The 15,756-nt window shown below is 40.8% G+C and overlaps 1 protein-coding gene and 1 long non-coding RNA gene across 3 annotated transcripts in view; one reads left to right on the top strand and one right to left on the bottom strand.

Moving 5' to 3' along the window:
- The window catches only part of LOC117817031 (leptin receptor overlapping transcript-like 1), a 762,389-nt gene that overhangs the window by 310,828 nt on the left and 435,805 nt on the right, over positions 1–15,756 (top strand). The window lies entirely within an intron of this gene.
- Positions 1–15,756, bottom strand: part of LOC117817038 — a 116,085-nt gene that overhangs the window by 20,816 nt on the left and 79,513 nt on the right. Inside the window, exon 4 of one of the 2 annotated variants that reach the window (XR_004632074.1) lies at positions 10,122–10,256. This is a non-coding gene — a long non-coding RNA (uncharacterized LOC117817038). Of the gene's footprint in view, positions 1–10,121; positions 10,257–15,369; positions 15,549–15,756 lie in introns of those variants that run through there. The other variant, XR_004632075.1, reaches the window with a different exon arrangement.

The following is a 15,756-nucleotide window of genomic DNA, read 5'->3' as shown; positions in this document are numbered from 1 at the left end:
TATAGCAGTATAACTAAGAGCTGGTCCAAGCCTGATCCAGCTCTAACTATAAGCTTTATCAAAAAGGAAAGTTTTGAGTCTTCTCTTAAAAGTAGAGACAAGTGTGAAACAAAACACTTAAAAATAATCATGTATCCTCCCCTTACCAAATCCCTTCTTAAACAGCCCACATCTCAAATACCTGGTGGAGCAAAGGGGCTGTGAGGGACCACGCTTCTTCATTTTGAAGGACCTTTTTTTAAACATGTGAAGTCTAAATTATAAGGAGTACACTGTGACTCTCAGACACAGTTGCAATCAGTAGTAATTACATCCACCATCGAGACTCAGGGTCTCATTCTCTTGATAGACAGGAATTAGGGGGTTGAGACTGAGAGAGGGGGCGAGTCTAGACGTGGAGAGGAGAGGAGAGGAAGAAGAGGGATGGAGAAGGGTGAGAGGATGTTAGGTAGATTCATATATATACATGCACAGGTAATGTCACAGGTGAAAGACATTATTATATGAGTTGAAAATATATCCAGACATCTGAAGTTTTTAATTCAATAACAAGAGACTGGAGTATTGGTCTTGGTAGCGTCTGTTTAATTGCTGTTGTAAAATAATTTGCTCCCCAATGAAGGGCTGCCAGAGTCAGAGAAAGCATAACAAACTTCTGTTTTTCCTAAAGGTATGTTGATAAATTGTATTTACATTTATCTGACATTCACAGTAAGGGTTCCATGTGCAGCAGCTTAAGTCAGAATCCCATTTTCCCCCCGGGGTGATAAATTTAACGATGATATTACAAAGCCGAATGCATACAATGCATATGTGATGATGAAATTGTGGTTTCATGCTTCAGTGAGAGCTAAAGTAGGACATATCTGCTAGAACACATAAAGCAGAGCCCTCTCAGGGCCTCTCAGGAGGGAGAATTTGTTATGCATCAGGATGATTTGTCATAAGCTGAGCAGGGTGTAGGTGGATTATGTCTTTGAGGATCCATATGCAGGAGATGAGAGCGGAATATAGAGTGGGTTTGTTCTGGAGTGGGAAAAAAAATTGAGATTTCCACTTGTTGTGAAATAGTTGTGCTAAAACCCTTGACTCTGTGTGCTTATGGAAATGTCGGGTTCATTTTAAAGTGGTGTCAGTTTCATATGCATGAAGAAAGGGATACATTTGCGATGCTGAAAAGAATAAAATACATATTTAATAGAAGGCAGCCATTGTGAGGTGTGACAGAGCGGTCTCTGGGTGGATGTCACTGAGATTGAGTGACGCAGAATTCGCCTTCATCACCTGTCAGACTGCTTCTTTGGGGCAGAAATGTGAGACTATATTTAGCTGTATAGGTGACAGGATGAATGAATGAATGGGGGGAATTGGACTGTCAGTGTCAGAGCTGCACATTGAGCAGGCTGACAGGTTTTAAATTTAAAATGGTAATTTCACACCAAGCAAAATGAGAAGGGGACGCATGATTTAAAACCGTGACCCTATATCAGAGTTGAGAGGCAGTTTATTGGGCCTGATGCAGACAATTACTTATAAGTACCGTGAAACTTCAATCTGAAAACTCACACCTGCCTTTATTTGGGACAGGCCACAATATGAGACAAGCTTTTAATTATTCTAGAATTCAACTTTTGCCCTGCAGACAAGCTTTCTGTTGTTATTTCAGCCTTTGTTTCCAACTTTAACACCAGCACAAGCAGCAAAGTTCACCCCTGTCACTCACCGGTGCATCCATTTCTTCATCTTCCATCCTTATCAACTAATAGAAGACTGTAGTGCTGATCTCTGCCATGCATGCAGACTTTGGACTTAATGGGCTTACGGTCCAGCTGATCTTTAACCCTCCTCCTCTTGCAGTCACCTTTGCACTATCATTCTCCAGAAACCATGATCTCTATAAGAGTTCATGGGCAGTTTATTGGGCATGATGCAGACAATTACTTGAAATGACTGTGGAACTTCAATCTGTGAACTCACCCTGCCTTTATTTGGGACAGGCTTCAATATGAGACAGGCTTTCTGTTGTTATTTCAGCCTTTAACATCAGCACAAGCAGTAAAGTCCCCCCTGTCACTCACCGGTGCATCCATTTCTTCATCTTTCATCCTTATCAACTCATAGAAGACTGTAGCCCTGATCTCTGCCATGCATGCACACAGTAGGTTTACTTGGGCATACGCTCCGGCTGATCATTAACCCTCCTCCTCCTGCCACTCCACAGTCAGCTTTGCACTATCATTCTCGAAAACCATGACCTCTATCAGAGTTTATAGGCAGTTTATTTGGCCTGATGCAGACAATTACTTGAAATTACTGTGGAACTTCAATCTGTGAACTCACACTGCTTTTATTTGGCACAGGCTTCAATGTAAGACAGGCCCTTTTTTCGTGCTTTTTCAGCCTTTAACATCAGCACAAGCAGCAAAGTTCACCCCGGTCACTCACTGGTGCATACATTTCTTTATCTTCTATCCTGATCAACTCATAGAAGACTGCAGCCGATCTCTGCCTTGCATGCATACAGTAGGTTTACTTGCAATTACAGTCCAGCTGATCATAACCCTCCTCCTCCTCTTCTTGCCAGTCTGCAGTCAGCTTTGCACTATCATTCTTGAGAAACCATGACTTCTATCAGTGTTTATAGGCAGTTTATTGGGCTTGATTCAGACAGTTACTTGAAATTACCGTGAAACTTAAATCTGAAAACTCACCCTGCCTTTATTTGGGACAGGCTACAATATAAGACGGGCCTTTTTTGTGTGTTTTTTTCAGCCTTTAACCTCAGCAAAAGCAGTAAAGTAACCCCTGTCACTCACTGTTGCATACATTTCTTCAGCTTTCATCCTTATCAACTCATAGAAGACTGCAGCTGATCTCTGTCATGCATGCACACAGTAGATTTACATGTGCATCAATCCAACTGATCTTTAACCCTCCTCCTCTTGCCACTCCACAGTCAGCTTTGCACCATCTTTCTCTGTTATATCAGCCTTTGCTCAATGCTGTAAAGCCAGAACAAGCAGCAAAGTTCCCTCTGTCACTCATTGGTGCATACATTTCTTCAGTTTTCATCCTGATCAACTCATAGAAGACTGATATCTGCCATGCATGCACACAGTAGGTTTACTTACATATATGGACCAACTGATCATAACCCTCCTCCTCCTCCTCTTGCCACTCCACAGTCAGCTTTGCACTATCTTTCATGAAAACCATGACCTCTATCAGAGTTTAGAGGCAGTTTATTGGGCCTGATGCAGAAAGTTACTTGAAATTACCTTGAAACTTAAATCTGTGAACTCAACCTGCCTTTATTTGGGACAGGCCACAATATGAGACAGGCTTTTAGAATGTAATGTCATAAGTACAATGAAATTAAGTGCAATCGTATTCCAGTGCAAATAGATATTACAAAAAAATATGTGCTAAGAAAACACAGAAAACCACAAGACAGACAAACCCACACATACATCTACATTTGACAGTCATTGCACAATTCCCTTAGGCCAAATATCACAATATTGAATTAATTTATGTTTTAGCAGCATTCAGTACATTGATGGCTGTGGGGTAGAAACTGTTTTCAGTCTATTTGTCTAGTTTTCATGCACCTGTATCTCCTGCCATGGCAGCAGTTCAAACCTATTGTGACCAGGGTGCGATGGGTCCTGCACGATGTTTTGGGCTTTCCTAAGGCAGTGGAAACTGTGAAGTTCTACCAAGGAGGGGAGCAGGCAGCCAATGACCTTCTGAGCTACCTTTATGACCCCCTGGAGTGTTTTTAGTTATTCTTAAATTAAACTTTTGCCCTGCAAAGACAGGCTTTTTGTTGTTATTTCAGCCTTTGATTCCATCTTTAACACCAGCACAAGCAGCAAAGTTTACCCCTGTCACTCACCGGTGCATACATGTCAACATCTTCCATCCTTATCAGCTCGTAAGAGACTGCAGCCTGATCTCTGCCTTGCATGCACACTGTGGATTTACTTGGGCATACACTCAAGCTAATCATTAACCCTCCTGCAGTCGGCTTTGCACTATCTTTCTTTAACGTACCATCTTATTCTGTATTCACATGCCAGTGTGCCCTGAGGCAAGATCTGCCTTCAGCCCCTAACTTCTCCCACAGTTCCCCACAAACAAAGAAAAGGTTCACGCGGTCAGCCGCACACACAGGAGTCAGAGTGAAGAGACGACTCTTCATTTATTGGTGGTGGCGTCCAATTGATCTGGAATAAGGCTGGGTAATTGCACTCTCCTTTCATGTTGGGTCTGTTTGGATTCTGAGAGTGAGGAGGATTACTCTGCCTCCAGCAGACACCCACGCTCTAAAAGCTCATCTCTGTGATAAAACAAAACATATCCTTCATTACATCCAACATTTCTGTGACCGGAAGAGAAAAAGGTGGGAGGATTTAAGACTTCGGGTTATTAATAATATCTTCTTTAATGGTTTCATTACGTCTCTGAAGACCCTGACCCTTTGAAAGACGTAGGATTCAGGTTCAGTATCTCCATGTCTGGCTTTAAATGACTGTGACATTGAATGTCAGACACACAAAAGGTCTGAACATCTGAACATTTGGTCCTCACACATTTTGTTTGTCTGAGTTAATATAAAGATGTCCGAATGGAGACATTTTTGGAGAACCACAGACGTGCAGAAATGTCAAAATGTGTTTGTCTCTGTCTCTCTGCTCCTTGTTGTAAAAAAAACCTGCTGACATTTTGAATAAGGTTGCTGTCAGAAAGTCTGGAGACAATTTTATTTGGAAGTTTACAGCTGACAAGAATAGGTTAGGTGTCTAGACCCTTTCATAAACCTTTTATTTCAGGGGTCTACAGGAGGCAGGAACAAGCTTTTATCAACAATACCAGAGTCTCAATCCTGGATTTTGTGCAGAAGTACACTTTATAAAGCTTGCATCTGTCATGTTTTTTTGTTGCAACCTTTTCTTCTTCAGTAAACACAATTAATATCTAATTATTTAGTATGTCATGTAATTAATATGCATATTTTTGCAGCAGATTTAGAAAGGCATAACATAAGCATGTATCTGGAGCTTGGTATATAAATATATGTCGATCAAGCTGCAGGAATTTTGGCTATGACGTGCGCTCCTTCAAACAAGTAAACCTGTATTCTGTTGCTCCTCTCAAAATGAGTATGACCTGCACAAAGTCTGCACCCCATATTTTGTTGCAGAAGAAAATCCATACAACACTTATGTCGGAGCTGGAGCAGGAAATTGACTGAAAAAAAAAATATCTCAAACAAAAAGAAATCAAAACTTTTCTGTCAATAACTCGAGCCTTTGGCCTGGAAACCTGCACATGTGATTTCAATCTCTACCTTCAATCTTCAAAGATCTCAGAAGAGGCTTTTTAACAGTTTAGAAATAATCCAACAATATCTGTGAAATTCTGTCAAATAACTTGACTATCAGGAATAAAGAAGCTGCTGCTTTCTGGGAATGTTGCCAAAATCTGGTACAAGAGGAGGAAAGACCAGCAGGATTCATAGATTGACAGTCGGGTTGTTAACTTTTTATTCAGTTGCTTTTCATGCACAGGATGTGCCAGACTCCAGCTACTTCAACTACTACTATCTGTCTCACCATATCATCTCTCTCTCTCTTCATCTCCCTCTATACCCAGAAGCAGGATAATATAGTATGGGAGGTTAAGCCTTCAGCTATCAGGCACCTCTCCTTTGGAATCATCTACCAGTCAGGGTCCAGGAGGCAGACACCCGCTCTACTTTTAAGAGTAGGCTTCAAACTTTCCTTATAGTAAAGGCTGGCTCAGGCTTGGACCGGCTCTTAGTTATGCTGCTATAGGCTTAGACTCCTGGGGGAACTGACACACTGGGATCATCTCTCTCCTCTCTGTGCCTATCTCTTACTTTAACTCTTCCTGTCCCATTAAAGTTACTAACCATAGACCTTTCCGGAGTCCCTGAGCTCCCTTGTCTCTTAAGTTCCTCTGGATCATTGAAACAGCTGGCCTGCTGCTACAACTACTACTATCCGTGTCACCACTATCATCTCTCTCTCTCTTCATCTCCCTCTATCCCTCTCTCCAACACGGTCTCAGCAGATGTATGTCTAACATGAGTCTGGTCCTGCTGGAGGTTTCTGTCTGTTAAAGGAAGTTTGTCCTTGCCACTGTAACTTGCTAAATGCTGCAAAGTGCTCTGCTCATGGTGGATTAAGATGAGATCAGACTGAGTCCTGTCTGTAAGATGGGACTGGATCTGATCCAGTCTTGATGTTGGGTCTTTAATAATAGAACATAGAGTACGGTCTAGACCTGCTCTGTTTGTGAAGATTTGTTGTGATTTGGCGCTTTATAAAGATTGATTGATTTTTTCTGATTATGTTAACAAAGGGGAATGCAAATTCTGTTAAATTTAACAAAAATTAAGTCCAACCTTTTTTAAATTCATACCTAAAACACTGGGAAACATTGCACAGGTTGAACATATAATACAGATGGCATCCCAACAGTGCAACTACACATGCAACCATGATGCTCCCATTTATCAAAACCCCCAAAATATCCCAAATGTTCACTCTTGACTTTTCATATCAGCATCATTGTTAAGCTGTGGATGATTTTCTGATTATGGAACACTTCACAAACTTTATAACAAAAAGTTCTGATTTGCTGACATTTGCAGAGACTCTTCCGGCTGAATAAATCATTAAAAACGGTCTCTTCACCAAATGAGACAACAGGTTTTTGTCATCCTTCCATGCCTGAGCAGCAGCTATTGTCATGTGATGAATCCTTGCTTCCTCCAGTCCTCTCAGATCAGTCGAGTGCTTTTTCAAGGAGCACAAGCCGGCTCAGGAAGGCCAGATGGTGCGCTCAGCTGGCTTCCTCAGAGCTCGCCATGAATGTGGCTTGTCCTCCCTCAGATCCCTTTGTCATCTAATGCCCGCTTGGATCCCCGTCAACCTGTGCCAGGCCGGCCGGATCAAAGGGAATATTCACAAGGCGCTCTGTGTTTTGGTCCGGCTTCAAGGAGGAATCAGGAGGTTCCTTTTTCTCCTGCAGCAGGCGAGTTTGGGGACAACCTTGCGATGTCCGGTTAACGTTCAAACTAAAAGGAGGATGTGACAGAGCAGCTGATTTAAAGAGTCTTCGTCGTTCATCGTTGTTTGCTCTGGTGTGGCTGATTAGCAGCTCATGAATGGCTGTTTTGCACGGCGGCCCCATGTGAGAGCGGACATCAGAGCGTTTTTCACTCAGCCCCCTCACAGTATAAATAGGTTGTTGAGCTCCACAGTGACGTCTCGTGATATATGGGCCCCTGTGGTTCTCTTCATGTTGTTGACACCAGTGAGGGTGTTTGTGAGGAGGACTGTCATGCTACACACTTCTTAGGCTCAATCTGTGGTGTTTTATTTCTACATGTGAGATTTACGTAGACATACGCCTGACTTATAGAAGTTTGTGGTGACCAAACTAAAGGTGGCACAGATAGCGTCTGTTTTCTTGGATAGGATATACAGTAGGACAGGAAATATTGCGGTTATGGAATTAACACGTCATGGGTTATGACAATTGTGATGATGGATGGTCCAAACAACTGCAGTGCCAACAGGCCTTGACGTGAACAAGAACACTTTCTGTAAGGGTCCATTATTTGCACAGATGGGTTTATGTGATGAATGTTGAAAGCCCTGAGTGAAGTGGTATCTTGTGGGTCTGTGTGACTTTGCATAAGCAATATCAAAACACTTGAGGTCATGAGAACTGGCTTTGACATCAGCTGATCAGCAATGGAAGCATCAAACTATTTTGGCACAATAACCTGCAGTTAAACCATAAAGTCATGGAAATGTTAAGAACTTTGATCTGGTCAAAGGCAGCATGAGGAATTTGAAATAGTCTCACTCTTGTACTGAAATGAGATTGGTTATTTCCTTGTACTGAATGTTAGCGTCTGTGTTCAAGTCGGAGTTGAAATTCGTCCCTCACCCTGAAGTGTCTCTGTTCAGAGCTCTGCTGATAAAGTTTGTCAGTTAGAAGCAAGTTATCAAGCAAGAAGATTTAGATCATTTTCTTTTGACATAATGTTTGTCCTCATGTCTGATACTGGAGCAGGATTATCAAACAGACGTATGTTTTCTGTTTCAGTATTCTTTCAGACAGAGAACCTCTACAACCAGGGCTTTGCTAGCTAAAAGAGCTAAACGACAAGAAACAGGATTAATGTTTATGCCGGTGTGTGAATGCTTCACTGCTCTGCGAGGACTAAAGAGTTAAACTGTGTGCATATGCACGTTATTCAGACATTTACTGGGACACCAGAGCTCACATGATGACACCGAGGCTGTGACGGGTAACGTTTAACCGGTACATCTGCTCACCTTTTGTGAGCTAACTAACGGTTACAAAGTTTAGTCATTACAGTTCATAATGGATTAAAAAAAAAGATCTGTATTCATACATTTGCCTTAACAAGATATGCATGCTTTGGCAAGAGACACATCTTTAACACAGTGGGGGATGGTGCTCATGGGAAATGTAGTATTAAAGCTGGGGTTGGTAATCAGATTTAGATACACTTTTTGTCATACTGGTTAAAATGATCTTTATGTCCTGATGGTAATCAATACATAATGTGTTCCTAAAAAAGAGTGAAAAAAAACTGCTCTCTACAGCCGGAGTAAACCTGGGAAAACACCAACCAATCACCGTTTTTTGGCTCCCCAAATTTTAAACCAATCAAATCCCATCCAGCCGTTCTGCCCTCCTCCTGCGCGTACATTTCCCCGGCGTGCACTCCTCCGAGTCCCCGTCTCCTGCCTCTACTTCCCCTGACTCTATTTACTGCCCCTCTCGCTCGTCCTCGGGCCTGTCCCCTCTGACCTGATGAGGTGCTTTGCTCAGGACTGTAGTCCGGATCAGAGTCTAAAAAGCTCTCACCAACAAGCAGAATAATTAATGACGTTCAGTAAGTCCTACAGAAAATATCTATTTATTGTAGCGTCCGTCCGGACGCTGTAGTGATGACGAGCCGATTCGTGAACACGTTGAGTTTTAATAACCGGTCACTGTCGGTCGTGATCACGCCAACCAACAAAACAACAATCAATGTTTGAATGAATGATAAACTTCTCCTCTTGTCTCTCCTCTCTCCCGCTCGCACACTCTACACCTCTCCTGATGCCTTCACTGACCGTCAACACTGTAGGAATTAAGAACATCTACACTGAACACGTTTAACAAACAGTAGAGCTGTTACAGTATTATATATGTGTTATAACTTTTCTCTTGATATCGTGTCACCGGTACAACTGGATAATGCTAGCATGACAGTTGTAAGTACTAACAGCAGCCATGTTTGTTTGTGTTTTTAACTTTCACTATGATAATGTTTTGGTGAGGACCGGTTTGTAATCAGTCACGATCATATGGTCGAGAATCAGCGGCGCTCGTGCATGTGAGGGGGGGGGGGGCGTCGTTTTGGAGGAGCTCCGAAGGAGGAGGGGAGGGTTTAGACGGAGTCATGAGGAAATGCTACATTCAAATTCATGCTAGTTTTCCGAGACTGCCAACCCTAGCTTTAATCCCAGAAAAAACACAACCAAATTTCATCCAAAGGAGGCGCCAGAATCAAAACAACATGAAATCTCCTCACTGTGTCTTTAAACTGGCCGGAAAAAAAAAAGACAAATATTGCTGATTTACCTCCAGGTACAGTGATCCTTTTTAAAATCTTGACTTGCAGTTTCATCTTTGTAAAGAAGAGTTGGTAAAAACTACACTAGTGGCACTCCTTACAGAGAGTACTTGGTTCTGCTTCCTGTTTTGAAGCAATGACAAAGGCAGCAGTAGAACATGCATCAAAGTACTCCTCACATGTACCTAAGATGTATGTTGATGTATCTGAGGACTCTTACTCTGAGGAGTGAGTAAGACCCTAAACAGATCCATTTCATGTCTGTATTTTTCACCCAGAGACAGAGACCTGAGCGTACAGCATTAAATGTTGTTCATGTTGATGTTTAATAAGTAATGGAGACCAGTAAAGGGAGATGAATAAATTACTTCTCATAATAGTTCAGACTGATTATTAAGGGATAGGAAATTAAATGAAGACTCACAAATGAAGTGTGTGGTGTTCCTGTACATAAACACTTCAGGTTGATGCCTCCGTGTTCAGCTACATCTTGTGCCTCAGGAATATTTTCTTCCTCCGTCCCTCTTGGCAACCTCACGGGAACAGGAGCGAGGCGGCACTGAGAACATCACAGTATCAACATCAAGGACATGAAAATATTCAGTGATTAAAATGTTCTACATTCAAATATTCAGGCTTAAAAATGCAAAGATATGCACAGATATAATTCTCACCTGCAGGTTGAGTGCTGAGCTCTGAGTAATCACTGGAACTGAATCTAATCTTACGACAAAGAGAAATCCCCCTCTGAGAGAGCCTGCTGCAGAGATGTTTAACACACTACACTGCTGCTGGTAATGGAAAACATCTCCAGTGTCTGACAAGAAGACGTCAAATCAGTTCATACATTTATTACAGTATGTGCTTTGATTTTTTTGGGATTGTCATGAGAGGAAATCAAGAAAAAGAAATGCCAACCAGTGGATTCAATTTGATGTCATATGCGAAATGTATTGTTCTGGTTAAGGCCCAAACAGGTCAGGAGTCACAGTTAACCAAAGAGTCCATTCAGTCAGTGTGCAGAACACAATAACTAAAATAGGAACTGCAGATATGATTATTGCTTATTATACATTCTGTGTTCCTAATGAAGAACACGTCTGGGAACTTCAAACAGTTCAGCACATGTAGACGTTTCTGATACTCCCCTGATTGTTGTTATAAACACCTGCACATTTCATCTTATCAAACCAGTATGACCGCATGAATCAGCAGCTTCTGTCTTATAGTAAAGACTAATGAAGCACTGCTTTAATAAGGATCTCTCATACCCTCAGGTTTGTACCAGACAAACATGTTGAAGGTGTGGTTAAAGCTCCTGTGAGGATACATTGGTTTGTGTAGAGTTTGGCGCCCCCTGTGGATGAAATGGTTCATCTTTTTCCCATATTTTTAAAATTTACTTTTAACCCTTCTTTTTTTTATTATCTGAGTACTCATTTTTATTTTTTAGTGCTTTTGATTATCTTAGACTTTGATCTTTACCTTTTTCATTGTCTCAACTAGCCATGTTTTATCTTTTATTTACTTAGTTCTTAAAGCTGCTGTTGGTAGGAATGGTGTAAAAAACATAACTTTTTTTCTGCTGGGGTTGGAGAAAAAATCACAATACCCATCGGTACTCATCAGTAAGTGGAGTAGTTTGAGAATTCTGCAAAATCTCTGCGTTTTCCAATGCTTTTGTATCAAGCAATGTTATTATTCCCCTTGTTCCCGTTATGACGGACCAATCATAGCTAATCTCCAATCCCCTGTCCTGATTGGTTAAGGGGCGGCCCCTACTACGTCCTCCGATTGGTTATGAGTCCGGCACTATCATCATTGTGCACGCTGATCTGTGTTGGGGGCTAAGAGGAAATCTGGTTAGGAGGGGTAGTGTTGACATTCAAAGTCCCTCTCTCTGAAAAGATGTTTACTCTGTGACTACAACAGCAGCTTTAACTATTTCCCTTTGTTGTCTAATTGTATATATTTTATTTAAATTGGTGTGCATTAGTTGCAATTTTTTTTCAAGTTATATGTTTAGGCTTGTTTTTGCCTTTATTGACAGGACAGCTGAAGAGAGACAGAAAAAAGGGGGAGTAGAGAGCAGGGGAAGAGATGCAGGTCATGGTCGATCGGGCAGGAGTCGAACCGGCGACCTCTGTGACAAGGACTATATCCTCTATACGTGGGCCGCCCAGACTGCTAGGCCACCAGCGCCCCTTTACTGCTATTTTTAAGTGCTTTTATTTATCTTAAACTTTGATCCGTCCATCTTTTATTGCCTTAACTATTTATGTCTTATCTTTAATTTATTTGTTGTTTAGTTATATACATTGTATTGTAACTGCTGCATTAGTCTCTACTTCTAAATCCATTTCTATTTTCAGTCATTTCATATTAGATTTTTGTTTTTTAACCGCTGTGAAATTCTTTGCAGTTGATTTGTATGAAAGATGCTCTCTGATTGATCGTATCTATTTTCATGACCTGGTCCTGTACACATGCAAGTATCTATTTCTGAGGAAAACTCTCATCCTGCTTTCTTTTAGCTCAAAAAATATCACTCAGTGCATCTTTTTCATGCAAAATGTAGGACAAGGCTGTTTCTGCAGTGTGCTGTGACTCACCTACAAGCATTAATTGTGAGACAGTGTCTATGTTCCCCAGTTCGTGCCACTACCATAAAACAGTTAAATTGATGCTCACCTTGCTCGTATGTGAAAAACCCCTGACTCTTTCCATCACTGATGAGGTAATGTTAACATCTTTGCACAGGAATAAATGTTCTGGCAGATTGACGCAGAGAAAAGTGTGAAATTGACACTTTCCAAATCTCTGCAGGACTCCATGCACACAGAATCCTCGTTCACTCACAAAATTAGGCACAGCTAAAATAGACAGTCAAGAAATATCACAATCCTGCAACATGAGGAATAGCTGAGCAGGTCTTGGCATGTGTGCATCCAAGGAAGTCCATTAAAATGTAAAAAAGCAATGACTTGCCACCATCACGCTGTGTCCAGTTGCTGTAGAATTATTAGTGATTGAAATACATGAAGATTTCAGACTTCTTAATTGATCATTGCTGAAGCATTGTTACCTTCATTACAACTATGAAAGAACTGTATGTTTCATAAGTTTTGATATTTAGGTCATTAGATCTCTAAACTCAGTTACAGTTATGAACTTTGAATGACTTTAACCGGTCCGTCCCTGAGTTATGAAGACATTTTCAAAGGTGAATAAAATTTCAAAAGGCAGATGGCTTGTTTGGAAATGAGCTCTGCATGCCCTCGGTGAATGATCTTTCATTTCAGTTCCACACTTTCATCAAGAACAAGTCCTGCACAATCTCTCGGTCACTTCAGACTGGAACTAAGGACGGCTATGCAGTCCTGGATAATGACTTATGTGGTATGAATAAATGACAATGGGCTCTTTCTTCTTCCTCACCTCTGGAGGTTGTGAATCCTGTCACAGCTCTTGTCCTGGAGCAAAGCCCGGGCAGTAATGAGTGTCGGCCACTGGTGATGATGTGATCTCCCAGCTTCAGGGGAGATAGCAGAGGAGTAAAAACATCCAGGAATGTGCCCCTCCTGCCCTCTCCTTACTCCTCACTGATGACTAATTAGGCCCCACAGGTAAATGAATTATTGGGCAACTCAGGAGGAATCAGGCGTTGGTGGAAAACCTGAGGATATCCATCTCGCTGTGTCTCCTTTGTTGACCTTTCTTAGTTGTTGTTTTGAGTTTCACACCGCGCAGGCAGCTAATTTGGCGGCAAATGAGAGAGTCATGTATTTTTTCACATGTGGCATGCTTTCCTCTCATTATCTCTGCTCTTGCAAACCCTAATTAGCTTGCAGAAGGTCAGCTCACCTCTGTGGTGTGAAACAATGACGGGATACACTCTGGTGGTTCTGCCTTGGCTCGCCCACACACACTCTTACATAAGCATATACAAAAATATACACTCATACATAAGCGCACACACAAGCGCTGACTTATTAAGACACTAAAAGACCATAAATGCAAAGTGAATAGTCCTCAATGTGCCCTTAAGGAGTACAATATGAAGATGAGAAACACATGTTTCACTATCATTTAGAAATTAAGGTTGTTTAGGATATCAAGCAAATGACAGAATGCAGTTTGAGTTATATTTCAGCCCACATCTCTGGTCTTAGAGGAAGCTCTGGAAGAGTTTCTGCAGCAGCAATGATTCTGCATGAAAACTACATCTAAGTGAAATAAAGGAGATCTGAAGCTGAGCTCATAGAAGAAAGTTTAGGTAGTGGAGGAGCTGCAGCAGCAAACTTCATTGGCATCAAGTTGATGTTTAAGTGCCAATGTGGCCACCTGTATGGATGATTGGATGTTACTGCTAAGTTTGTAGCCAAGCTTTTGAGTGTGCCAGAGTAAAGAAGCTTTGTTATTGAGGCAACACCATGTTTGATGAATAACCAAACAGCCTGGATCAATGTAGCTTTATCTACCTGTTTATTCCACTTATAGCTGTTTGCCAGAAGGCTAACAATCCACCTCAGTCCCAACTCTCTTCAGCTGCATCAGGCAGCAACCTCTGGTCTTAAAATATGAAGCCCATGCGGAAGTGTTAGAAACTGCAGTTCATCAAGCGTCCACTAGAGGCTGGCTGCAGAGACACAGGAAACCACATACACACCCATTAAAAAAAGATGATTTTTTCAGCAGAAATAAACATGTTTACAACCTGGTTCAAAAAACGGCTTCAGTCTGAATAGCTAATTTCTCTATCGGCACACACTGTACGGGGGTGATTTGTTTTAATCGTTACTTTTATAGGTATTAAACTTAAGAGGTTTTTTTTCAATTTTTTTTCTTAATTTATTTTTGGTATTATATTTATTACTATTATTTTTATTATTTTTTTTTTAATTTATTTTTTGTTTACTTTTTTAAATTTTATTTATGATTATTAATTTTATGATTATTTTTTATTGTTATTCTTATTGATTTCTTAACTTTTTAAATTTATTTTATTTTTTTAAATACTAACCTATTTATTATTATTATTATTATTATTAATTATTATTATTATTATTATCATTATTATTGTAGTTTCATACTTTTTTCTTTTCTTTTCTATTTATTTATCTTTTATTTTAAATTATATTCATTTATTATTATTGGTGCCTTTTTTGATCATTCACTTATGGTGTTCCTTACACAAAAAACATCACTTGCTTTAATTGTTTCCAATAATCTTTTGTATGTAATGTTTAAAAATTCAAATAAACAGACCTTTGAAAAAAAAAAAAAAAATAATAAACTTTCAAGTTTTACCCAAATAAGGGCGTGGCTGTCTTGATTGACAGGTGTGTACCCTGTAGCTGTTAGCGAAAAGGCTAAAGGCCCGCCTCTTTACCTCACACTACCTCAACAGAAGTAAGGTTTGGTTCAGTATTTCCATCATGGCACCCTCCCACGATTGGCTTCAAAACAGAGCTTCAGGAACAGATGGGTGACGTCACATATACTACATTCATGCTTTAGACAGTGACACAATTAGATGCAGTACAATGATGCTAGGTTAGCTCCTTGCTAAGCTAAAGGTCTTACAAAATATTCACCCTTTCATAAATGTAGGTGACAGAAAGTACAAAATAATAACTGAACCTTTCAGATAGTCATCTCCCAGCATCTTCTTTTGTTTGACTTTCTCATCTAACAATCCATGAGAGACACGTACATCTCAGTGCAAGAGGAAGCCGCTGTGATTACTGGGCTGGGCTCGGTGCTGCAGAGTCCTTGGGGGGAAGAATTACTGCCAGACCAGAACAACATGTTCGCTGGTGTCTGTCCCACAGGTGAATTCCTGTCAAGACTGAAAGTGGTTCAGTGGAGTGGATATGACATGCTTCCTCATGCCTCGGGTCCATTTTTACAACCGAGAGATTCTTAATTGCATAAAAAGCTCTGAATAGAAGTCTGATGTTCTTGGACGGAAAGAGTGGGAAGACTTTGGCGACACAATCACTTCAGCCAGTCACATGCAAATTACATTTTAATGAAGCAGTAGCAATAAGAAATGA

This window comes from Notolabrus celidotus, chromosome 8 (assembly GCF_009762535.1).
Source record: "Notolabrus celidotus isolate fNotCel1 chromosome 8, fNotCel1.pri, whole genome shotgun sequence".
Taxonomy (NCBI): Eukaryota; Metazoa; Chordata; class Actinopteri; order Labriformes; family Labridae; genus Notolabrus; species Notolabrus celidotus.
Note: the sequence above shows the minus strand (reverse complement) of the source record. Positions and strands in the feature narration are given on the sequence as shown.